This window comes from Pseudorca crassidens, chromosome 8, assembly GCF_039906515.1.
Source record: "Pseudorca crassidens isolate mPseCra1 chromosome 8, mPseCra1.hap1, whole genome shotgun sequence".
NCBI classification, from domain to species: domain Eukaryota; kingdom Metazoa; phylum Chordata; class Mammalia; order Artiodactyla; family Delphinidae; genus Pseudorca; species Pseudorca crassidens.
This window is the reverse complement of record NC_090303.1, coordinates 47,359,077-47,384,750: the sequence shown is the minus strand read 5'-3', so window position 1 is coordinate 47,384,750 and position 25,674 is coordinate 47,359,077. Positions and strand designations below refer to the sequence as shown.

General features: G+C 40.4%; 1 long non-coding RNA gene across 1 annotated transcript in view; it reads left to right on the top strand.

The window, feature by feature from the left end:
- Positions 1-20,878, top strand: part of LOC137229038 (uncharacterized) — a 258,826-nt gene extending 237,948 nt beyond the window's left edge. Inside the window, exons 11-12 of the long non-coding RNA XR_010945509.1 lie at positions 1,228-17,230; positions 20,660-20,878. This is a non-coding gene — a long non-coding RNA (uncharacterized lncRNA). The remainder of the gene's footprint in view (positions 1-1,227; positions 17,231-20,659) is intronic.
- The last annotated feature ends 4,796 nt before the right edge of the window (positions 20,879-25,674 follow it).

Below are 25,674 nucleotides of genomic sequence, written 5' to 3'. Positions count from 1 at the left end.
AACCACTTTGAAAGTTGGTCACAGTCTGACACAGCTTTAAGTACATACTATGACCCTGTTCAGGAGTCATGCTAGAGATTAGACACAACCTAACCTGTAGTAGCCTTTTGTCTGGTATGGATTTTAAAATAAACGTAAGATCTGAAAACAGTGGGGCAATGCATTTCTGCATTCGGTAATAACCATCCCATCCCCATGTGAGTCTTTACCTTGGGCCTAATGATGGCTTAACGGGTCATGTTGAACCAGGTTGATTTCAAGATCTGGGATAACTGGGAAATTCTCCATTTGTAATAAAACCTCCCCGCACTATTGAGCTGCCTTATTCCTTATCTCATCCCAGGCAGGGACTGAGGAAAGGATACATGACATGATACTGCTTCTCTATCCATACCTCTTTTGCCTGTTTTCTATTAGATTTGTTTCTAACCAAAGCAGAGTTTTTATTTACCCATGTGTTTTAATAATGAATAAGAGTGTGTGTTATACATTCTGCAACTTTGATATCAGTGCATCAATATGACCATGTTTGTGTTTGGAAAGAGGAAGGAAGCTCACTCCAAAATCAAGTGCTCAGTATCCACCAGTATTCTTTTGAGGTGGCTTAGCAGATTCTTGAAGTACTTATACGTTTTACAATACCTCTTGAGACTTATTGAAACAAGTCTCTTTCATCCTAAGGGTGAAGCAAAATTAAGTTGAAATAAGCCACAATTAAAACTCCATGTGTTGCTTTACAAGGCAGAAGAAAGGGTATCCATATCTCTATCCATGTGTATTCTGTTAACCTTTCAGGCATTTTAACTTTGGGTAGTGGTCAGCATGAAGGGGGACTAGGTAGGAACAAGGCCACCACATCAAACTGATAGTGGGGTGGAAGGAACATTTGACACCTCCCGCCTTTTCTGCCCCCTGTCTGTTTTTAATTTTGCTAAATCATTCCCGTCTGGAGATTGTATATTTTAAGTTGCCTCTCCAAGCAACACAGAGGTACAGTGTCAGAGAGCCTGATCTCAAAACCAGGCAAAGAGATGTGAAAGCTGTAAAGGCCCCAAGCCACAAGAAAGACAGAAAAGGAACAGGGTGGGGTCCTGGCTTAAATGATATTAGCCTTCAGGGTGTATGCAGTAACTGGGAAGATGCAATGGGAGACATAACCTTTCTCTCATGGTGAGTGTAAGACTTTTTGTATGTTTGTGTTTTAAAAAGTTAATATCCCTTTGAAAGTTCTAAAGGTGACTTCCTGGGAAATGTGAACTACCATGAAATTTTACTGGAAAAGAGATTCCAAGGCAAGAGACTTCAAAGTGAGATTTGTCCATCATAAATATGAAGGTAATAGACAAAGGGGGAAAACTGGTGACAAAACCTAAAATGTGTTTTGCACATGTGCACATGCATAGAAACATCGTGATGCTATGGAGCCCATCAATAGTGACTTTAAGAAAAAATATTACCCTCTCTATATAGCCTAACACCACTCCCAAGTCATGTAGATCTGTTTGGGAGAATTTCAGATTCACGTGTTCTAGGTGTTGGCATTTACACATACATGTTGGCATTTACACGTCTATAAGATGGGCATGTTAACAGTTTCATCTACAGAAAAATTATAAGTCTCAGATGAGAAAGCAAGTAAAGTGCTAAGCATGGTGCTTGAAATAGTCAGTACTCAAAAATTATCTGCCATTATTATTTAAAGACTCACATGATATGGTGGGAATTTTTTAAATGTAGTGCAATCATGATAACCAATAGCTTCCTCTCTACAGGGAATAGCCTTGAACCTAATTTACAGTTCTTTCAATTTTTTGTTTATTTTTCATATATACTTCCTCCTGCTCAGGTTTATTGAGGACTCTGTGAATGCAGCATCACTGCAGCCTTGTGCACCACTGTAGTAATCTCAAGACAGTGTTAATATTGTGGTTTTAATGAAAGGAATGGTGTGGGCTTAACACACACAGATATGCATTGCATGTGAAAAAAACCCCAAAACCTTCTGAATGGCATTTCTTCATGTTTTATCACCATTTAAAGGAATAATAAAACTACCTATTTACTCTTTTTTTCTTTTTTATTATATATATATTTTTAAATTTTATTTATTTATTATTTTTGGCTGCATCGGGTCTTAGTTTTGGCACGTGGGATCTTTGTTGTGGTGCGCGGGCTCCAGGACACATGGGCTCTGTAGTTTGCAGCACGCAGCCTCTCTCACTGAGGCGCATGGGCTCAGTAGTTGTGGTGAACAGGCTTAGTTGCCCTGCAGCATGTGAGATCTTTGTTCCCCGACCAGGGATCAAACCCGCGTCTCCTGCATTGGAAGGCGGATCCTTTACCACCGGACCACAAGGGAAGTCCCATAACTACCTATTTACTCTTTTGCTGATAAAGCAGATGATGTTTATTGTAGTTCTGTAGTGTATTTACCTCATCAGTTTCCCAGAAAAATCCCTGTTTAGTTATGTGTCTAGTTGCAATGCCATTCTTTCTTAAAAGTGATAAATTATGGCTTTAGGTTGTTTTCCTTAAGAATTTTTTTTTGTATTTGTTATTATCTAATAGCTATAGAAGCAGTGGAGAAGTTACCTCAAATGAGAGAACAATTAGTAAATGAAGACCAGAGATTCATGGTGTTTGTGTGTGTGTATGCACAGGCACATGCACTTGACCAGACACACACAATCGAGCTCTTTTGAATCTGGCATCACAGATGTTGAGACATATTTTTGCAGAGCAGTTTATGATGACATTTATGAGCTATATTGCCTCACAGTGATCTCTCAAGGTGAGCGAAGCCAATCCAACAGATGTGGAAACTAAAGTGTTGGGAGCCCTGGCACAAGCCCCAACAGGTAGAAGCCCAAGAAAGGGAGTGACAAACCAACAAACTGTTCAAACCAACAAATGTAACTCCTGACTGGGGTGTATTTGTTTTTGAGTGAGAGAGGAAAAGTATATTCAGGCGCATACACTTGAGCCAGCACTGGAAATCCTATGCCCTGTGTGCATTTATGTATGTGAAAGACATGCGTTTACATACAGAAACCACATAATTATTAGGAACCAACAATGGTGCCCTTGATTCTCACTGAAAATCACTGTAAGTCACATGGGAAATTTTCCTAAGAGCTTAAATCAGAGCCCTGCCCACTCAGTAACTCAGCAAATGTGTCCCGGCTAGGCTACGAAGATATTCAGAAAATCTTAGATTAGGATAGCAAAAATGAAACATAAACAGTGTCAAATCAAAACTGCCATGGGCATTTTTAAAGTTATTTGGCTTAAGTCATCATGTAATCAGAAATAAAGCATTGCTGCTGCTTTCAAAGGGACAGTTAGAGAGCAGAGTGAAGATTTGATCAGAGGCATATAAGCACTTAAAAGAAAACAGGCACGGATTGTGAGATTACATATTCTAAGTAGGAATCAGCTGCAGGCACTTCTGAATCATTTGTCTTTCTGATCTTTTAGGAATCAGCCTGTAGGCAAACCACGGGGTGAGGCCGGGAATGCCTGGGTGAGGGTGCATGTGCACGTGGGAGGGGTGCTGAGCACCCTCTCTCAGTGCCAACCCCCCGCCCCCTGGAGAAAGGTATGTACAGTCCTTGGTCTACCTGTTGACAGAGGAGTTAGGCATGTTCTCCTGCTGTCTTGCTCCCTGCCAGCACTTCCTCCCTCACCAGTGATGAGACCGGGCTATGCAAAACAGGTACTCTGACTGTGCCAGGCTCCAGGGCCGGGCCTTCCTTACTCAGGCTAGGTATTTGTCTTTGTGCATTATTTTAAGGGTGTGCTAAAAAATGTGTCTATGTCCCTAAAATATTACTCCCATCAATTTGCAACGTAGCTTCTGAAACTTCACCACTAAAAATTCACATCTTTGAGTTAATGCTAATCATCCATGGTAAGAGGGGCGGTGGATTAAACTGTTTTTACCCTTTCTACTCCCATTCTAATTAGATTACCAGATAATGCCCTGCTCTCTTGAAAGTGGAAGTAAATATCCAGTGGGAATGGGGCACAATGCAGGTAGAATTTGATAGAAAATTTGGTCAACATGAGAAGTGGAAAAGGTCCAGAGCATATCAGCTCAGGTGAGGGCCACAGTGAGGGGACCTTGTGTAAACAGATTACAGAATTACCTCTAGGCAGGGGAAGTAGGAAAGAGGAAGAGCCATTCCAAAATAAGTAAATGTTGCCAAAGAACCACTTACCAGCATTTCCTAAGGCTGGTCCTGCTGCTAGAGTGTAGACCTTCCAGCAAAATATATTGTGAAAAAATGTCACCCCTCCACCGTAAACAAATACCCCACCCCCACTCTGTCCCTCTGCCCCAGTTTCTCATTTGGGAAACTTACAGTTCCTATGGCAGCCTCCAAGGTTTTTTGGAGGAACAAGAACGTTCAAGGAAGCTAGAGCTCTTCAACCAAATGATTTTATATCTCAGATTTCCCAGTTCTGACACCCAAGCCCTCACTTTGGAACATCAATAAATCCTTGTTATATTGTTGCCTGAGACACCATAAGTAAACCTCTTGAGAAATGTAGAGATGTACACAGGCTACTCAGCATAACCTTGTCAAAAGAAGATACAGTACTTTCTGGTAGTTCCTATCCCATAGTCAGGAATAGGTCATTGTTTTTAATCAGAAAAAAATATATATATCTTTTACTATCTTATCAATTCTTTACCTTCTTTTTGCAGGTTTTTATCCTTTAAGAGAACTGCAGATGGTTTTGGTATATAATATATAATATGACCTGTTAAGATTATACCAATGAAATTGGTTTCCTGGAAGACCAGAAGCCTGGACTGTCACCACACCTCCAACCACTCGATGCCACTACTTCCGAATCATGGGACTTGCCTGTCCACTCAGGACAGTGGGACTCTTGGGGAAATTGCCCAGGCCATGTTTCACAAACTAGGCCCTGGAACTCGTGGGAAAGGAGCTGTCTTGACTCATAAGAAAGGGGGCGCTCCAGGTTTCGTTATGCGTTTTCTAGAGGTATAGATGAGGTAGGGTGAAGGAGATAGAGTTCATGCCTGAAATAAGGAAAGAGATAATTATCAGGAAAATATGTCTTTAGCTATTCAACCCAGTCCCTTGGGTTAAGAAGGAATTTAGGAGCCCGGTTTTCCTGATACCTTTTTTTTTTTTTTTGCGGTACGCGGGCCTCTCACCATTGTGGCCTCTCCCATTGCGGAGCAGAGGCTCCCGACGCGCAGGCTCAGCGGCCATGGCTCACGGGCCCAGCCGCTCCGTGGCATGTGGGATCTTCCCGGATCGGGGCACGAACCCGAGTCCCCTGCATCGGCAGGTGGACTCAAGCACTGCACCACCAGGGAAGCCCTGATACCTTCTTAATTTTGATAAAAGCATGGATTTAAAAACAACGACAACAACAACAGTGGACTGTCATTGTCATTTCAGGATCCATCAGTGTCTTCCGATAAAGCTGTATCAGTAATAATATTTTTTAAAGATGTACTTTCATTTTAAGTAGAGAAGAAAAAAAGAAAAGTGAAAAACACACTTTAGCCACTTCATCTCATTCAGTTGAATTTTTCAGGCAAACTACAAACAAGAATGATAAAGTCATTCAGCCTCTGTTATCCCAAATGTCCCTAATGTTTTCCTAAGTATGTAATTTACTCTCATAGCAACTGCATCAGGAAGACAAAAACCAACAGAATTATCCACAGTTTACAGATGGGTAAAGAAACAGGCAAACAATCAGGTGAAAAACAATTTAGTTCCCTCATTAGTTTTTTTTGTCTTCATGATCCCATGTTTTTGTTTTATTTTATTTATTTGTTTGTTTGTTTATTTATTTATTTATGGCTGCTTTGGGTCTTCGTTGCTGCGTGCGGACTTTACTAGTTAGGGCAAGTGGGGACAACTCTTCTTTGCGGTGTGCCAGCTTCTCATTTCGGTGCTTTTCTTGTTGAAGATCACGGACTCTAGGTGCGCAGGCTTCAGTAGTTGTGGCGCACGGGCTTAGTTGCTCCGCGGCCTGTGGGATCTTCCCAGACCAGGGCTCGAACCCGTGTCCCCTGCATTGGCAGGTGGATTCTTAACCACTGCACCGCCGGGTAAGTCCCCCCATGTTTTTAAAATGTGTTTTTTTAAAAAAAAAAAAAACATTGAATTGATTGAGTGCTTTGGTGCTAGGAGGACACAACCTCAGAAGAAAAGAAAGTGATAAATTTTCCAAAATTAAATAATGAATCAGTGGTGGTGCAGCTACTAGAATCAGCCAAGAATATAGTTATAGAAACATTTAATCTCAGAAATGTCATTCCATTCATCAACTCAAGAAAAGCTTTCCTTGTGAACCACAGAGATTAAATAGTTTTAACGGAGATTATATCTAAGGAGGCCACCCAAATTCACCTTTCCATTATTCATTCCCTGGTTGTAGTCTAGAGACATTAGGTATCTTGGTCCAGAAATACACATTTTCCGTTGAAATTAAGTATGTTGGGTTTTCCTTTCTTTGGGCTAAAATTAGTAGTGAATCACAGACTATTTCTACCAGATAATGTTACCAAGGAAAAATGTCTCTTTAAGGTTCCTGTGGATTAGATAGGCAAAATTTTCCCTGTACGAGGCTGTGCCTCTGAACAATTATGATGCTGACCCAGCAAAAGCAATGTCTACATTTCATCTTTGGAATCTGAGGAGGAAAACTAAAACAAGTGGTCATTACTGAAGGGGGTTTCAATAATTGCTTTAATGGGACAGAGTGGTTTTATGTGAAGGTCTTTGTGACAACTCAGGAAGAAACAATCAAAAGGAAAACTGTTTTTACAGCTTGTGACAAGGTAATACCAATAAATAGGAATGGCGCCTTGATCGTTCATCCCAGAGACCCTAATACTTAGTTTGACTGTATAATTTATCGTCCAAACCAAGATTTTTTTTTAGAGAGCGAAAGGGGGTGCAATTAACAATTACGCTGGAACAACAGGTGTGAATTAGAACATTTCAGGCAAATGGGACAAATGATCACCCTACTAATACTAGAAAGGAGAAGGATTAATTATAAGAGAAGAACACTGACATGGGGCAGGTTTTTAATTAATATTTAATATGGAAAGGAATTTTTTAAAGAGTTTAATACATGCTCATTTTAACTATAGAGGTTGGTGATATCCCAGTCATATCCTCTTTGTACTGATCATTAAATCAGTGAGTCTTATCTTGTTAAATGGTAGGTTATTTTATATATTTCAGACACATTGAAAGGAACATTGATTTTTTTTAACCCTGAAAACCAATTAGTAGAGCATAATAATGCCCTTGTCTCCTGAACATGAATGCCCATTCCACTGGGGAGTAACCTACTTACCTGGAAAACAGGAGTTTTCAATCTATCTTTTTGGACGTGTCGTGTCTTAAAGGTAATGTTTATTCCATATCATCTTGGGGGATAAAAGACCATTGTTAGCATGGAGTCTTGGCACATAGTAGGTACACAATAAATATTTGTTGAATAAGTGAATGACATGTACTCAGCAGAATAATTTTTTAAAAGAAATATGAATACATATATAGAAAATCATATATTTGCTTTTATTCAACTCTTTCTAAATAGTTGCATAAACAAGATAAAAGTACACACTGGAGTCAACAAATTATCATTTTGCATGTCCTTAAAAATCACAGCAAAGCAGGTTGCTATTCAGAACTTACAGAGGAGACAGTATCTCTCTATAGATCCTGCAAGCTTAAGAGATGAAACAGTTTTTCTCTTCTTTTGGATTATTTGTTAGTATTAAAAATAAAACCCGGTTTTCACACTTAATTGAAGTATTCTATCCCTCCCATGCTTAGGACGGTTATCTTGGAGAAGGGATTTGATGTTGGTGTTGAAGAAAGCTCATCAATGACTTGGCAAGAAATAAGAGATGAAGAGTTCTGGAAGCCTGTAAAGAAAAGCTCATAGAAGAGAACAGGTGAAACTTTAGGAAAGGACACCAAGGAACTAATAATAATTTTTTTTAAAGGATTGTTATATCTGAGGTAACTTTGGGGGGAAGCTGGGTGAAGGGTACACGGCACTTCCCTGGACTATACAAATACTTGTGAGTTTATAATTATTTCAAAATAAAAAGTTTAAACAGATTTTTAAAAAGAAAACGTGAGAAGTTGAGATGGAGAAATAAACTGCCTTAAGACAAATTTCATGTAATTTGAATGTGCTAAAGGAAACTATAGTGAATCCCTCAACATTCCTTATTCAATATTCAGGAAATATTTTTTGAGCACTTTTCTCTATAACAATCATTTTTCTTGATGTTGAGAATACTGTGGTGAACAAAATAAAGTTCCTGTTCTCATGGAGCTTACATTCCAGTGCAGATATATAATGAGCAAATAATAGTCTAATAGATACATAATGCTTCAGATTATAGTAACTGCTCAGAATAAAAATAAAGGGGTAAAGGGGCACAGCAAGATAGGCAAGTGCTATTCTAAAAGTGTTCAAGGAAGGCTCTCTGATAAGGTGACATTTGGGTAGAATAAAGGGAGGGAACTGAGCCATGTGGGTATCTGAGAAAAGAGCACTGCAGACAGATGCTACAGCAAGTGTGAAGGCGGGAGTATTCCTGGCATGTTCAAAAAGCTGCAAGAAGGTCAATATGGCCTGAGAACAGGGAAGGGGGTGATAGAGGATGAGTTCAGGGATGTAGTGTGAGTACTGGAAGCATTATGGGCCTTGAAGACAAAGGGTCTGTAGTTTAGGGCCAGGTTGGGGTTTGGTCATAAAAGTTGAAAGACATCAGCATGGAAATGGTATTCAAAGTCAAGAGGCTAGATGAGATCACCAAGAAAATGAGTTTAAATAGAGAAGGCAGGTTGACTCAAGAACTGAGCCTTGAGCAGTCCTGATATTTCAAGATGAAGAGGATAAAGGAGAAACGAAAAAGCGGCAGACTGTGAGGGAGAAGACGATCCAAGAAAGGTGTCCAGAAGGCCAAGAGAAGAAAGCATTTCAAGAAGGAGAAAGTGATCAGCTGTAAATGAGATGAGAGAGAAAATGAGGATTAAAAATTGATCATTGGATTTGGCAAGTAAATGCCCTAAGTGGCCTTGACAAGACAGTTGAGGGAGAGTGGTAGGGCAGAAAGCCTGAGAGGAGTGGTTTTAAGAATGTATGGGGGAAAAAAAAAAGAATGAATGGTAGGGGAGGAAGTGTCTTTACAAAAGGAAAGACAGCTCTTTCAAGGAAAATTGCTGTAAGGGAGCACAGAGAAATGGAACAGTATTTGGAGAAGGTGTGGAGTTGAGAGAGTTGAGTGGAGGTTTCACCACTAAAACTAAGCAAACAAAATAAAACAAAGCCAAGAGTTCTGTTTTTGTTTGAGATTGGAGCTATAGCATATTTATGTGCTGATAGGATTGATCCAGAAAGCAGAGAAATTTTCTTGAGATAGATAGTTAGATTTAACCCAAGGTTGAAGTCTGTAAAGTAAGAATGAGGGGGATTTCAGCTGCATCATTCTGGATTGATTTAAAGGGAAAGTTGAGAGAGGAACTGTCACTAGTGTTACTATCATTTCTTGGTCATGACCTTATCTGGGCCCTACTCATAGAGGGGAATGTAGGAGAGCAAAGATAAAGGAACAGAAAGTTCAGAAAACTTCAGGGAAGAAGTCAAGGAAGAGATCTGAAGTGAATCTGTGGGATATAAAAAACAAAAAATGGCTGACTGGAAGGGCTGTTCTGGGAAATTTTGATTATAGGTGTGTAGAAGTCAAGTGCAATCCTTTGGTTGGGTTTATAAGTTTTTAAGTTATTTATTGTGAATTAGTATGTAGCTTGTGTAAAAAAAAAGCAGACAATATAGAAGTACACAGGACAAGGAAATGAAAGCACACACACACACACACACACACACACACACACACACACACACACACATTCTTTCTCATATTCTGCTCTCTAGGGGGAACCACTGTTGATTTGGTGCATATCCTTAGAGATGTGTATGGGTGTATTTATAACATGCATATATGTATGTATAATTAAGTTATAAAAATAGAATCATATACTATTCATACTATTCTTCAACTTGCTTTTTATACCGAACAACATGTCTTTTGTATTTTTCCATCTCAATAAAAAAGGCTCTACCTCTGTCTTTATAAAAAAAAATGAATAGATAATACATGAACATGATACACTATATAAAAGGGACAACAGGGTATATAGAGAACCTCCCTCTAATTTCCCAGCAGTCAGTTTCTCCCCAGAGGCAACCACTATTACCAGATCCTTAAATGTTCTTTCACAGCTAGGCAATGTGAATAAACACAGATATGTTGTATTTATATAAATGGCAGATTACCATACATGTTGTTGTATATCTTGCTTTTTAAATTTTAACTATATATCTTAGACATCATTCCATATAGAGCTGCCTCATTCTTCTAAATGGCAATATTGTATTCTATCTTTACTTAATCAAATCCTATAGCTGGATATTTCTAACTTTTCACAATGAAGTGAATTCAACCATACTGAGCAAAAATTTAGAATTTATTCAGCAAAGGAAAAGAGAAGAAACCAAAATACAGAAAGACCAAAAAAAGGCAATTTAAACTATAAAGAACTGTAGATTAAAACTAAGTCTGGAAAAAAAAAAAAAAACTAAGTCTGGGGCTTTGTCTATGTGGCATTAAAATTAATTCTTGAAAAGTAATTTGAAATTCTAGGTGCTAATATTTTTATTTTCAAAAAGGAATTAATCTTTTTATTACTTTCAAAGAAGATATGAACAATGAAGAGCATCTCTCTGTTTTGAATGCCTAAACCCTCTTAAGAGCCCTGATAAAGCATTTTTCTGGGACCAATCAGTGAAGGTCTAGAAAGTCATTTTTTGTTCATAAAAATGCCTGGTTAAGAAATCATTCTCCTCCATTTGGTATTTGTTAATGGCTATTACAGTTGACACTATTCATAGAGGCTGGGTTTACAGATATTCTGAATAAATTAATGTCACTGAAATGACACATCTACTAGGAAACTCCAAGGGGAAAAAAGTGATGTTTTTCCCTGTATATAAAATACACTATTAATTGAATTGTCTAGAAAGACAATGTCCTGTGGTGGCTGGAGTCTTAAGGTATGAGTCCTCATGTCGTTCTTTGACCACTGGGTGTGTGAAGTTGCATTATTCTATTCTCTTTGCTTCAATTTCCCATTTGGAAGACAAGAGAAATAATTGTGTCTGGTGCCTCTACCTACCCCCCAAGCCATGCTGAGAGAAGCAGAAGTGAGAACCGGCACATGGCAGAAAGTTTTCCAGTAAGGTACTGTTTCTGTCATCACGTTAGTGTGACTGACCCGGTGATGTCTCAGAGTGGGTTTAGAGGCAGCGAGATGTGTGTATCAGAATCAACTAGGGAGATTTGTCAAGCCACTCCCTGGGTTGCTCCTTCCTTCCATCACCTGTTGAGAACCACTGTAACTGAAGAAAACTTCAGTGACTAGTTCCAGCAGGTATGGGACATAAATATTGGGTTCTAAAGAGTGGAAGATGGGCACACGTTGATTAAGGTCAAGGACTTCTGTTTCAGGAAGAGCAGAGTTGAATGTTGGCCCCACTCCTTCATTAACTATAGGATTTTAAACAGTCTTTTTCCACCTTTTGAAGCCTTCATTTCCTCACCTGCAAAACACCTGCCTTTAAGGTTGTGGCTGCCAGGTCACTAGTTAGTGCTCAATAAATAGTTATGCCACTGTTTCATCAGTAACTCCAACCTTAATTGTCCACTCTGAACCATGGATTTAAGGCGGTATTTGTCATTCTCTCATAAAAGTTTAATAGAGGTAGGATCCTTACACACATATACGCTTAAATGTAGAATTTTAAGGCTGGAAATAACTTTAAAACCATAAAGATTACCCTCACCAAACTCTCACCTTATGGATGGCAAAACTGCGGCTCAGAAAAGCAAGAGATTTATCCAAGGTTACAGGGATATGTCTAAGGGTCAGGAATAGAGCCACATCTTCTGTCTTCCTGTCCAGCACTCTTCACTTCCTGCCTCTCAAACCACACATTTAATAAATAAAAAAATACTTGCTTTAAGAAGTTAACGATGAGGAAGTTATTTCCTTTCTATGGCAGGGTCAGTGACGTCATCACATAGAACAAGAAAAATCCTGTGAGATGGCCCTCATCCAGCTAATAAAATTAATAGCACAGGAAGGTGTGGAAAACTACGTCCTATTATTGCAGAGGTGGCATCCAAAGACCCAGAGACGAGTGAGTGACAGCGTAGTCTCTAGGACCCAGATAGAGACCCACATAGTGAGGCGAAAGACAGTGTATCAGGAGAAGAGTTTCCAATATCCCTAACGGCCCCAAATCTGCTTACCCAGATTGTTCCTGGACTTCAAGCTGCTGTGCCTCCCTTGAGGACTCTCAAGATTTCCAAAACCTTCAAGTTTTTTCGCATGGCTGCTTCTTCCTCATATCCTCGACTCCTGCTCCGTGACTAATAGACACCAGTGTATCTGCAATGAACTTATACAATTCCCCTGCCCTGGATGAACCACACCCACGGGGAATTCAGGAAGCAGAGCAGGGGCAATGACTAACACCAAGAAACCTTACATTCAGGTCAGCAGATGAAGGCAACAGATCAAGTCTGTGACTCTCAAAACAGGCCCACAGGATCTTCTGGGCTCCCTCAACAGGGAACGGCACCATCACCAATTGAAGAGTTATGCTATGGGTCTGATTCCCAGGACCAAGTGGAGTGGAGGGGAAGGTCACAGAACTGGAAACACACCCAGTCCAGTTCTGGACACCTGCCTGTCTGCCCACGAATGACCACTGTGGAATCTGAGGCAAGAGGACAGCCCCCAAAACTCAGCCCGGAGTCTCTGACTCTGAGCATGGCCCGGCCCTGCAACCACAGCAGTCTCCATTCCAGTCTTGGTCACCATCAGGAAGGCATCTGTTACCTCCTGCTTGGCCTCCAGTTCTGTGGTCGCCAGTATAACCCAACGGCCATAAATTTCAAACTCGGCTACATGTTGCCCTACTTCTAACTCTAACTGCCTGCAACTTGCCCTTTGAGAAAACAGCTTTACTCCTGAGTGCTCTCTGCTAAATGAGTGCCACCTTGTCTCTTTCCTCCACATCATCATTATAATTAATAAGCAACAATATCATCCCTGGTGGTTATGTTCTTATTAGGTGTTAACTGGCCTTAACATCATTATCTCATTAGGCCTTTCCACCTAAATTACTTTATCAGCTTCCCTCTGAAGGGGGTCTGGTACTGTCTGGCTGAAAGGAATCCCCTGCACAAACACGAGAAAGCGAAAGGATAATCACAAGCATTTAGACCTGCTCCAGATATTAATCTTCTTAAAAAATTTATGCTATTTCTACTACTAGGAATACTTTACATTGCTGTAAACCCTCTCATCCAGTGTGTTTAAAGCAATACCCAGGAGCTTTTTAGCTTAATCTCACTCATTTGATGAGGAAAAAAAAATATTGTAGAAGAATATATTCTAAAATATTTACAACAGTAAAAAATCTCCCCTCCCCCATCACTGCTCACATTTCTATTTGGATAAATTCTCTCCAGTTTTTTTCCTTAAGAGGCTGAATTTCAAAATTTTATACAAAAGACTGTGAACAGATTTGCTCACTTTGTCCCCACTTCAGTTGTTCTAGATGCAATCTTTTCTTCAACTTCCCCTGACAGTGCTTAGCATTTCTTTAATAGCATTCATTTTGTAATTTAACATTTTGTAAGAAGTAGATGAAGACAATTCTACTCGTAGATGAATGGACAACCCAGACTAATACATTTCTCTAGAAATCCTTTCATTCCTGAGGACAAATGACACTTACTGCTTCCTCTGTTGTCCTCATGATTTCACGTTAACCATGAACTCTTTTCATCTGTTCCTCCTTTATTTCTAGGTTGTGCACGTTCTCCAGAGGTTGGGGGACATGCTGCCGAGAGTTCAAGCCTGCCCTTTCCACCTATTAGTCACGTTTTGTTTTCCATCCCAGTTACCTCCTCCCTTCCTTGCCTTCCTGTGTACCTTAATCATCTCCCATGTAATTCATCATTCATCCTCACTTTCCATAGTAATTTCCTATTTTAAAATGTCTTATTATCTCATATTCCTCATTAACCACTTATCATTCAAACTCTGTTGTCCATTTAATTTTCTCACAATTTGTGTAGTTATTTGGTTTGCAGCATTCATTTCCCCCTTCTTGCTCACCCACCCATCAGTCATCTCTTTCCCTTCTCCTTTCTACTTTCCAAGTCCCAAGCTCTTTTTTTTTTTTTTTTTTTGCGGTACGCGGGCCTCTCACTGTTGTGGTCTCTCCCGTTGCGGAGCACAGGCTCTGGACGCGCAGGCTCAGCGGCCATGGCTCACGGGCCCAGCCGCTCTGCGGCATGTGGGATCTTCCCAGACCAGGGCACGAACCCGTGTCCCCTGCATCGGCAGGCGGACTCTCAACCACTGCGCCACCAGGGAAGCCCCCAAGCTCTTTTTTTCTGAAGGTGTGGATCATGATTTGAAATGGTGGAGATGAATCTTAATGTCCCCAGACTCTCTATTTATTAATTTTTAATATCAAATTATCATCCCATGTGGGAAATCTAGGTTTCTAATTCTCAAGCCTTCCTACAGAGGCAATCAAATTCACTAGGTCTCTTTTTTTTACTTAATTGGAGATAATACAAATCTCAAATGAAATATTGCACAGTTGGTGTTTATCTGAGATGCGCTGACCATTCTTTTTCCCCTTTGCAATTGAAGCCCAGTATCGTGGCCAAAAGACATTAATGTCTTTTGCATCTGTGTCATATAAAACTTCTCTTAGATTGAAAGTAAACCCCTAAATACAAATCCTGCTGTCATCAAACTTTCTGTTAATGCCCAGTCTCTTCTCCAAGAAAAGCATGACTTTACTTTTTAAACTTTTTTGTTTGCATTTTCTTTTGTTTTTGAAACTTCACAGGCTTCAGAGCCTTCTTCCGTTTCTCTTGATCTTCCTTTCCTCCTCCTGAAATCTCAGGATAATTAATTTCAGCAAACTCTGGAGACATTCATTCTTCCCTTTATTTTCTCTACTTTAGGATCCTACCTCACTTCATCCTTTTCCAACAGGTACCTTCCTATTTCAAGTGTATGACAGGGACCAATTCCTGTCTTTGCACAGTCCCACCTTTATGTTCTTCCTCACTTCCCCTCTACTGGTTTATTTTACTCGACACATGGACTCTGTTTCCATCCGTGAGCATGGTCAACAGTTTGTGTGGCTGCTGAAGTTCTCCCAGCCTGTCTCCTTGGTCAAGAGGGCGGCCCTCTTCTTCCCACAGTGCCCCTCGGATGCTGGCAGGGGAAAGGCATTGTGATCATCAGCTTTATTAGTGATAACATCAAGGCAATGGGAATAAACACACTGACCAAGGGACAGCCTCATTACCCCATGATTAAAGAAAGAATTGGGGCAATTTCTCAAATTCTGTCTCCCTATTGTACTTCTCTGGAGATCTGTGTTCATTTTTCAATGGATGTTTATTGGATTTCCAACTCCATCACAGGTATATGATGGAATAAGGTAGTAAATTGTAACCACTGAAACCTACCATGCATTTCCATATGATTATGAGTTTCATTCTAAGCTAGCCTGGGAGTTTCCTGGCGGTCCAGTGTTTAGAACGTGGTGCTTTCACTGCCGAGGGCCCAGGTCCATTCCCTGGTCAGGGAACTAAGATCCCACAAGCTATGTGGCACAGCCAAAAAAAATTCTAAGCTAGCCAAAGGTGTAGATTGCTTGTGCATGGGAAATCCTGCTCATTGAATTAGTATATTTCTTTGAAAAGAATTCATTTTCTCTGAGTTAATCATTTTTATATGATCCAAATCATCTACTCTTTTTTCAAAAATATGACCCCTTTCCCCCTCACTATTATGTTATAATTCATGCACGATTTCTCTTGAGGTACAATATAGTCTAATTTTCTTTATTATTCAATTTGGATCCTATTAAGTGAGACAGGCACTCACTGACAAGAAGGAGCATTTAAATTTTGGCAAATAAGTTCATTTGTATTCAGAAAGCTTTGCACCCCTCATATTTAATAAACCTTTCCATTACAGAGTAAAGAAATCCTGCAAACTAGTCAAACAGATTAGCAATGGGACCACCAAGAGAGTACATTCAACCCCAATTCAGAGATGTCTCAGTTTATCTGTTTTCTGTCAATCATTAAGAAAGATGAAATATACAATTATGTACAAGGAGACAGAACTCCTAATTCTTTCATCCTAGCTGAAGCAAAAGAATTTTAATTGCTTAAAAAAATTAGATTTTTGTTTCCTGTCAAGAAGGACAGAGAAAACAAATGTAAATTGCCTTAGAGTCAATGGCTGGAGCTACAAGACTTTGGAGTAGGCATATAAGAGGTAGTCCATCATTTGTATTTTTTTTTCATAATGGCCAATATCCAGATATTTGGAAATATGAAACGTTTGACAAAATATTCCCTTTTCTGCTACAGCTCCTCCAGCATGTAAAAGGAAAACATTTTCCCTTTTCATTAGAATATGTAGAGTTGTATAGATTTACTGACACCACTTCTGCTTAATGAGAGTAACACTACACTAAGATATTTGAATATGCTGTCAATTATTCCAGGGTCGATTTTCCATTTATGTGAGTTATCAGGCCCTTTGTTTCTCTTGTAAGTCCTATCAGCCATCTGATGTTGTGAACCTTACACTGTTTTTAGTATATTTACAAGAGGTAAAGTAAGAACAAGGAGAAGAGATGAAGCATTAATCAATCCATTTAGTAATGCAGTACAGCTGCAAAGAAAAATGAAAGCAATAGAGAAAATTAAAGCTCTTGGCCACAGAGAGGTATAAGCATTAACTGGAGGTGTCAGTACATTCCTTGACCTCAAATTGGAGGCAAAATTGAGAGTCAAGAGTAATTAATTCCAGCGTTTAAGCCAGATATTGAAGTCCCTAAAACTATTTCCCAAGACAAAAGTCTCAAATAAAACAGTTTATGTCAGCAATTCTGAATATGAAATTCCATTGATTTATTTTTCCATAAATTATTTTCTGCACTTAGAGATAACTGTCAAATAGAGTTGCTAATGATGGAAGAAACAAAGATAAAGAGAAGGCACTTACATAGGATTCACAATGAGGTAAGAATATATAACAATATCTTTTTGTGTGATTAGTGTTTTCCCTTTCCTTTTTAAAGAGGCCACCAGCTATAGTGAATATATGAAACACAGTATACAAGAAAGATGTCTGTTTATTGAGAGGGATTTTTTTTTAAGTTTAGGAACTAGTCACCTAGAGTCTCCCCACCTGAGCAAAGATGGATTGCAGAGGATGGGGTAGACAGTGACCATCACCATATAGCGGATTATCTCAGATTTATTCCAAGAAGTGAAAAGTCATCTCTTCCTTTTATCTGGACATAGATCTTTTCATGGTGACCCTGGGCTGAAATAATTACCTGGATGTGTATCTCAGGGCACCTCAAAATTGCTTGAGCAGAATGAGGCACCTGCCTGTAGCCGGTTACCCACTAGCACACTCCCCTGGAACATCATCAAAAGGAAAGCCAGCAGATGAAAGGAAGGAGGGTTTTGTCCCCTCTCCTGTGAAAGCTTCTGGAATGTGGGAAAATGTCAGATTTACCTTGTATCTCCAAACCTAGCCCACACCCAGTGCAAAGCATGTGGTGTATGCTCCATAGAAATGTGATGAAGGAAAGGAGAGGGAGAAAGGCAGGGAGAGAAGAAAGGATTAAAAAGGGAATAAAGCCTCTATGAGCTCTACAGGGTATGTTTCTAGAACCTTCTCAACTCCAAAGGGGAGAGACAGACTCATTGTATCCTACAAGGTTGATAAAAAAAAAACCCTCCAAAAAATAACAGTCAAATGACTATTGCAGATCTATTTGACCTAACAGCTTAGGAACAGTTGAGTTAGAAACTAGACAGTTGTCCTGTAGTCCAGGGCCTGATGTTAACATTTTTAGAGCTGGAAGGGATCTTGAAGTCATTCAAGATACCTTCAAGTGGAATGTCATGTGACTTGACCATAGTCACATAGCTTGATAGTCTTAGAATAAAGACTAAAATTTGGGTCTCAAAGTTTCCAGCCCAGCATGTCTCACACTGCAGTTTTCCTACATAGGACAGAAGCAATTGCTGGCTCTATCCCTTCATATTTCCTGACCCAAGTCACTGAATATCACCCCTTCCAGAAATCCTACTCATCCTAAGCCCTTCCCTTGACACCATGGGACTTTAGCTCGCTAGGGAAACAGTTCACACTGGTTCACAGACTTATAATGAAGAGTGCTGGACAGGAAGACAGAAGATGTGGCTCTAGTCCTGAATGCAGACTTATAATTCTTGTAAAAGCTTGGTCACTAGGCATGATTAAGGCAAGAGAAAGTACTCTATTAATTGGAATCCTGGACTTGAGAATATCTTTGTGGCCACTTGTTTGCTGTAGCCACTGCTCTTCACACTCAAGAGAAACTAGAATATAAGTTCCATGAGGGTAGGAACCATGTCTATCTTGGTCTTAAGTCTCCACAGTGTCCTATAGGTACTTAACTGTCTGTTAAATTATTGAACACGACCACAAGTTCTATATTTCATGATTCCAAGAATGTTCCTTGATGTCCTTATTTGCAAATAATTGACAGTACCACCCTTCAGCGAAATATTTTTGAAAATCTCAGTTCCACTTGGTCTCCATCTAGTTAACTCAACACAGGATCTGATCACCCAGCCCACAAGAGTTCAAGCTCCATTTGACTTGATCTGCTCTGTTAGCTAACAACCCTTATCCCCCGAGTAAATGAAGGCACATTAAGGGCTAACATTCTAGAACTGGAAGAGAGACAATCTATGACTGTGTCTTCATTTACAAGCCCTAGAGTGCAGAATGGAGATGTGTATGCTAATAAATTGGTGTCTCCTTCCAACCACCGCTTGCAGGATCTTTACTAGAGGACAGGCTGAGCTGTGTGTGGAGAAGAATTGAGCAGGAGGACCACTGGGGTAGTCTGCCTACCCTCCATGGTCACAAACAATCCAGCTGGGGCACCCAATTTATATATCCCAGTAGGAAAAACAGGATCCCTGCAGTAAACCATCCTCATGCTCCTCTAGATTCTGATTACTACCTACTTTCCACCACCAAGAAACTTCAAACCATTTCTTCCAGCCCCACACAGAGTTCTCCCTAAAAGAACAGCTGGTATTATTTTCCTCTCCCTATATTTCCATAGATGTGTTAGCACACTGTGGACATTTTAGTGCCCTTATGGGTTAGTCCTCCAAGCAGCTGTCCAGCTGGTCTGTCTTTAATTTGACCCTGATGGCAGCCATTACTTGAAATGAAGAAGGCAATCTAGTTAGAAACTGCAGTTGACGTTCCTCTTCTCTCAGGCGGTAGGTAGCCCATCCATAAGGTCTTCTTAATAGTGGTGTCCAGGGGCCAGGGTTCAAGAAGCTCAGAAGCAGTGGTGGGAAGCAGTATAGGAAAAGGCCATGCTCCTCCAAAGAAGTGGGTTTTCTGTCTCAGCAACTGTAAAATTATAAATCAAAGATTCAAAAGTTAAGCCACTGCTCAAGTGAGGATCTTGGTAAATACATGGCTTAAACAAAACCCGTTGATGGATTCATTGGCATCTAAATGAAGTCTGGTTTTTCAGACAATGGGGCAGAGACTACAGGAACACACAAAGTATGCCTAAGGATTCTCTGTTCCTTCGTTTATTTCGCTAAAGCAAAGAAAGAGGAAAAATTATAATTGCTACTAAATACAAGTGAATCCGCATGTAGAAAGGATGTAGAATGAGTGGGCTAGGGAGAGACAAACTGGGGAAAAAGGAGAGAGCCCACAGAATCCAAAACCAGCCACTGTTTCTTCACAGTGTTTCACAGGGCTCACCTGAATGGAGTTTGATTTTGTGACCTGAGTGAGAGTTGAATAAAGAATAGTATTGGGGGATAAATTTGGATTTAAGATCCCATGAAGAGTGAGAAGTACAGTGACCTAAACTTTACCCAGTTCCTGGGCAACCAAAATGATTGATTTCCAGTATAATTAACAAAATAAGAGTGATAAGAACTTCACTCGAAGATGGTCTAGGTGAAGCATCACTACTTTAGGGCATCTCTGCCCAAAGCATCACAGGAGATGTATTGTCGCACCACTGCCAGGGTCTAGGCAAAACCACCAAATCAATGATCATCTTTGGCTGCCATCCCCTCCCTTGCTGTGCCACTCTGTCCCCTACCTCAGGCTCCAGGAACCCAAGTGTATGTGCTATTACCCATCCACTCAAATTTCTTTAATACCACAAATACTAAACAGGAAGTCTTCCAATGGCTAGATTTGAGTATTTCATACTAGAGTATTAACAATTGGTGGCTTTAACATTCCCATGGGATATTTTCAATTTAAAAATGGACTTATATACATGAAACTCTTATTTACTGGAATATGGGAAGAAGAGAGAGGAGAGGAGGAGAAAGGAAAGGGGTAGGGCTTGTCATGTTTCTTGTTTAATCTCACCACCATTCCACACCACCCCGCAGCCTCCAAACAGAGGGCTTCAGCAACTTTGCCTCCAGTGACGCTGAACAGCGGCTAACTCCAGACTGAGATAGCAGGTCTGTCCTCAGAGACATGAGGAAAAGGATCCTTTAGAGCTGACATCCAAGCCTATAGAGAAGCCTCCTACAGATACCAATGATCATGTCTGCATTCTAGATGTCTCTCCTGGTCCAAATCCCTCATTTTACAACGAAGCACACTGAAAGGTGAGTGGCATACCCAGTGTCACACAGGGACCGACTAAATGGTAGTGCCAACACTAAGCCTAGATCTCCCAAATTCTAGTCCACTGCCCTGCCCAAGTAAATCCCCATGAGCACAACCCACTGTTTTAGCTCCAGACACAGGTGGGAGGATCAGGTTCTTCAAACTCTACAGCAGTATTTGGGTAGTGTCTGAGTAGTAATTTCCCCTTCCTGGACAACAATCTGGTTCAGTGGGTCTGGGGGAGGCATAGGAATGTTAACAGGTCCCCTGGGGGATTCTGATCCATGAGGTATAGGAACTACCCCTGTGCTTCTGTCGTTACTCCTCTACCTATCAGCACCATGCATATGGCTGGAAGGTCCCCCTGAGGGTCTGTTCTGGGGACATCCTCTGGAGCCCAGAGATCAAAGGGCTGTTGACCATTGGGGCACAAGTCAGAGCCCTGAAGACAAACCCCAGCCTTGAAATCTCAAAGAAAGAATGCTTAGAATGTGCCAGAAAGGTCTCCTCTTAGGCCCTGTTGACCTTAATGACTTTGTGGCCAGCAATAATCCAGCCATACCCTCAAGGTTCCTGTATGACCAATCTTCTAAAATGTGCTGAGCCCCTACTTTGTGTATCATTGTGCAGCAGGTCTGAGATGCACAAAGAAAAGGAAGATCAACATACCTACTTACGAAGAGCATCAACAGTACAGAGCAGTATCATTGAAATGGAACACAGTAACACAGCTCAGTGTCATGCAAGCATGTTCCACGTAGTCCAATGATTTCCAAACCCACTGCCTGGCAGAAGCTCGTGGCAGTTCCTAAACCTCCATCCTGGAGATTCTGATTCAGCGAGCCTGAGGAAAAGCCCAGAATTTGCATTTTTAACCAACTCCCAGGTGAATTCACAGATGGGCCTTTGAGACCCTTATATTGGTTTTGAGGGCTGACTGTGAAGAATCCAAAGGAATCTAGCTTGGTTGCTCTTTATAGTCACAGTTTACAGCTCCTCAGCATTCCTAGCCTACTCAAATTGGCCCCTAGATGCATGTCTGTTTGGTTTTATTCCTCTTAGGTCAGTCTTGGCCTATGCTATCTTCCTACTTCTTACTTCCTGCTTAGGGCTTCCTTTATCTTCCCAGTAGGAATTTGTTTTCTGGAAAAGGGTACAGCTTTATTCTTTGGGGAAACACACAGGCAAAAGCCAATGTTCACAGCCGTATATTGTATGATTCTATCTACATGAAACATCTAGGATAGGCAAATCCCTGGAGATAGAAATCCTATTAGTGCCTGCCAAGGGTTGGGGGGTAAGTTTGAGGGATGACAGCTAACGGATACCGGGTTTCTTTGGGGGGATGATGAAAACATTCTAGAATTAGATAGTTGTGATGATTGCACAACTTTGTGAATATATCAAAAACCACTGGATTATACATTTTAATAGGGTGATTTTTATGGTATATGAATTACATCTCAATTATTGAAAAGCTCATGTAAAAGTATGGGCGCCACGTATCACATACAGGTGGATCACCTGGCTCCCTGGCTCCTTACAACTAGCAAGTGACATCTCCAGGGACACAAAGGCAAAATTTTGCCAGGGTAGCTGATGACAATAACAGCTACCATTTACTGCATACTTACTATGTGGCAGACACTGTAATACATAGCACATAGTTATCTCAGGTGATATATCAGAACCAAAGATGTGGATACTATTATTATACTGTTATTGTTAACATTTTACAGATGATAAAATGGAGGCACAGTGGGGTTAAAGAACCTGACTAGGCCCATAGCTAATAAGCGGCAAAATTGAGTGCTAGGGAGGTATGGTTAAACAGGCACCAAAAGGCTCTGCCCAAAACCATGTCCCTCATGGACCTGATATTCCCACCATTAGATTTGGGGAAAACAGAATAATAATAGTCATAACAATGTAGTGAAGATTTATTGAATGCTTTCCATGTTCCAATCCCTCTACTAAATTCTCTACATAGATTATCTCATATAATCTTCATAAAAACTCTGTGAGGTACACGCTAACGTTATCCCCAATTTGCAGAGGTGAAAGTAAGGCAGAGGATGCTAAAGTAACCTGCCCAAAACCACACAGCTAGTAAGTGATGGAGGCAGGATTTGAACACAGACCCTTAGTGCTAAGTCACTTTGTCAGAGATCCAAACTTAGATTCCTACGGGGTCTAAGGATGAAAGAGTGAAGTGGGCCCCATATGTTTCTTGAAATGCAAAACAGTATCTACCCCTCTTTTATTTATCTATCAGTAAGTCTGTAGATTACAGAGATGTGATATAATTCTCTCTTAATACTGTTAATACTTAATATTCTTAATACTTAAGACAGAACAAAGCACAAGAGCAGTAATAACTGGCAAATGACACTTTCTCTCAATGTTGGGGACACAAAAAGAAGTGACAGAAACAGTGGCAAATTGGAGAAAGAACACACTTCATCTAAAGGGACAGCCACCATTCAACTCTTAACTCTTTGTTGCCAGGTGTGTATATGGTGTAGTGCTGCCCTATTTTCTGAGAGAAGCCAGAACAACAGAGTTTTACATGAAATCTTTTGGTTTTAAAAAAATGGCAAAGAATTCTGCAGACTATATTTGTCCTGTAGCAGTCCACTCTAAACCTTCAAATAAGGTAAACGACCTCCTCCAGCAGTTCTTTGTGACGGGAATTTAGGATCGAGGGTTAAAAAGTGACAGGATGAGTCTAGAATGGTGAAGAGGGGCCATGTATGAAAACTCCTGATGCACACCTGGGGAAGGTAAATCTCATTCTACAGGCTAGGGAAAGCAGAAGCTGTGTGATTTTGTTTTGTTTTGTTCTGTTTCAGAAGAGAAAGGGACCAAATCAGAAAGACATTTTTGAGATCCATGTGAAGGACAGAATAGCTGGGAAAGATAGCTGAGGCAGTGAGACCAGTTGTCAGCCCCAAACCAAGGTGGTGGCAATGAAAGCAAGAGAATGGACTTAATCAACTAAGCAAAGACCTTCCTTAATAAATGATAGATCTGCTTGTATCAAAAGAGAGTATACGTACACTCAATCACATAGCTATAGCATCACTTGATAAAGGAAAGACCATCATCATGAAGAGGGGGACAGCAAACATGAGGAAAAGAGCTATGGGAGAAATAAGAGGGGTTTCAGGTTACAAACTTGTTTGAGGCTGGGTTTGGCATGTAAAAAGGAAAGAAAATGTACTAGGCTAGGGAGGAGACAGCTTGAAAACTGCCTAGGAAAACAAAAAGTGAATGAAAAAAATAAAAAGAACACATATAAGGAGGTCATATATTAAGAAATTAAGAAGATATATAGAGAACCAGCAGGGAAAAAAATAATCAGGCAATGAAGATCGGTGAAGGTCCCTAAAGTCCATATTTAATGCCGATGATAGATATCAGGGAAGACATTTTAAAAAGATGCTATAATAAAGGCAGCAAGGAGATTGCTTTAACAGAGACAGAATTCAAGAACAGAGACCACAATAGAGGTACTTATAAGGAATAGAAGAAAAAGAGGGCCAAAATATGGAAAAGGATTTTAGTTATTGGAGATCAATGGGAAAAGAAGAATTTTAGAGATTTCAGAAAGGAAAATATGACAGGATTTTGGAATATTCTCAGAGTGAAAATAAGGTCTGTTCTGTAAAAAATACAAAGCTCTCTCTCCACAAGTGCTTAAGAAGCAGCCCAGAGGATGGCCAAAGATAACACCAAAGCTGCATTCCAAGGGCATGAGGGGGAGAATGCAGTTACCAGAAAGTTCCAAAAGGGAAAGGAGTGAAAATTTTCATCTTTACCAAGCTTGCTTTTCATTGGTTATAACATGGCCCAGACCGGAATAAAGTGTTCAACAGAACCAGCTTCTTCAGAGGTAACCTTGTGATAGGCCAGAACATTCTGGGAGAACTGCAGCTGTCACAAAGGCAGAATTTTTAAAAGGAGGAGCCTTCACCATATACATGGTCCAGGGATAAAAAGGACCAACAGCAACAGTAACAAAAGATCCTATTTAAAAGCATAAAGGTGTACGTTAAAGGGGAAGAAATTCCAGGAGAGAGGAAAGAGCAGCTGAAAGGGACATTACTGAAGGTGTGTGTCATATAATACCTGGCAGCTTATGTACAGAATTTAAGTCCCACGTCAGACAAAGTTACTCCGTTTTGCAGGAGAAAGTGTAAAATAAACTATGTAAAATAGTTACTTGCTAAAAATCACATAGACAGTAAGTTTTAGAGCCAAGTCTTGTTGGATTCTCAAGCTTATGCATTCTCCACTATACCATACTGTTTGACTACGGGCCATCTTCCACCCAGATAACTGCAAAAGCCTTCCCAACTGGTAAAGCTCACCCTCTCCATCCTGCATCCAATACGTAGCCTAGCCAGAGCAATCATCCAAAAACAAACTTCATTGTGGCACTGCCCTACTCAAATCCCTTCAATAAATTCCCTTTGATTTTCAATGGAGTCCAAACTACTTAGCATTCCCTACAAGGTCCCTCAGGATCTGGCCCTGCTCACCTCCCCAGCCTCATCTCAAGCTCCTCTCATTGCAGGTGACAATTCAATGACTCTGAATATATTTAAGTCCCTGGAATGCACCATGGATCATTCTCGCCTCCAGGCCTTTGCACGTTGTCCCTAATGCCTGGAGCACTCTTCTCCCTGACCTCCTGACCCCTCCTTTTAGGTAGTCTAGGTAACAGTAGTACTTGTTTCTCACCAAACTTAACACATTTTATTGGAATTATCTGTATCTGTTCTGA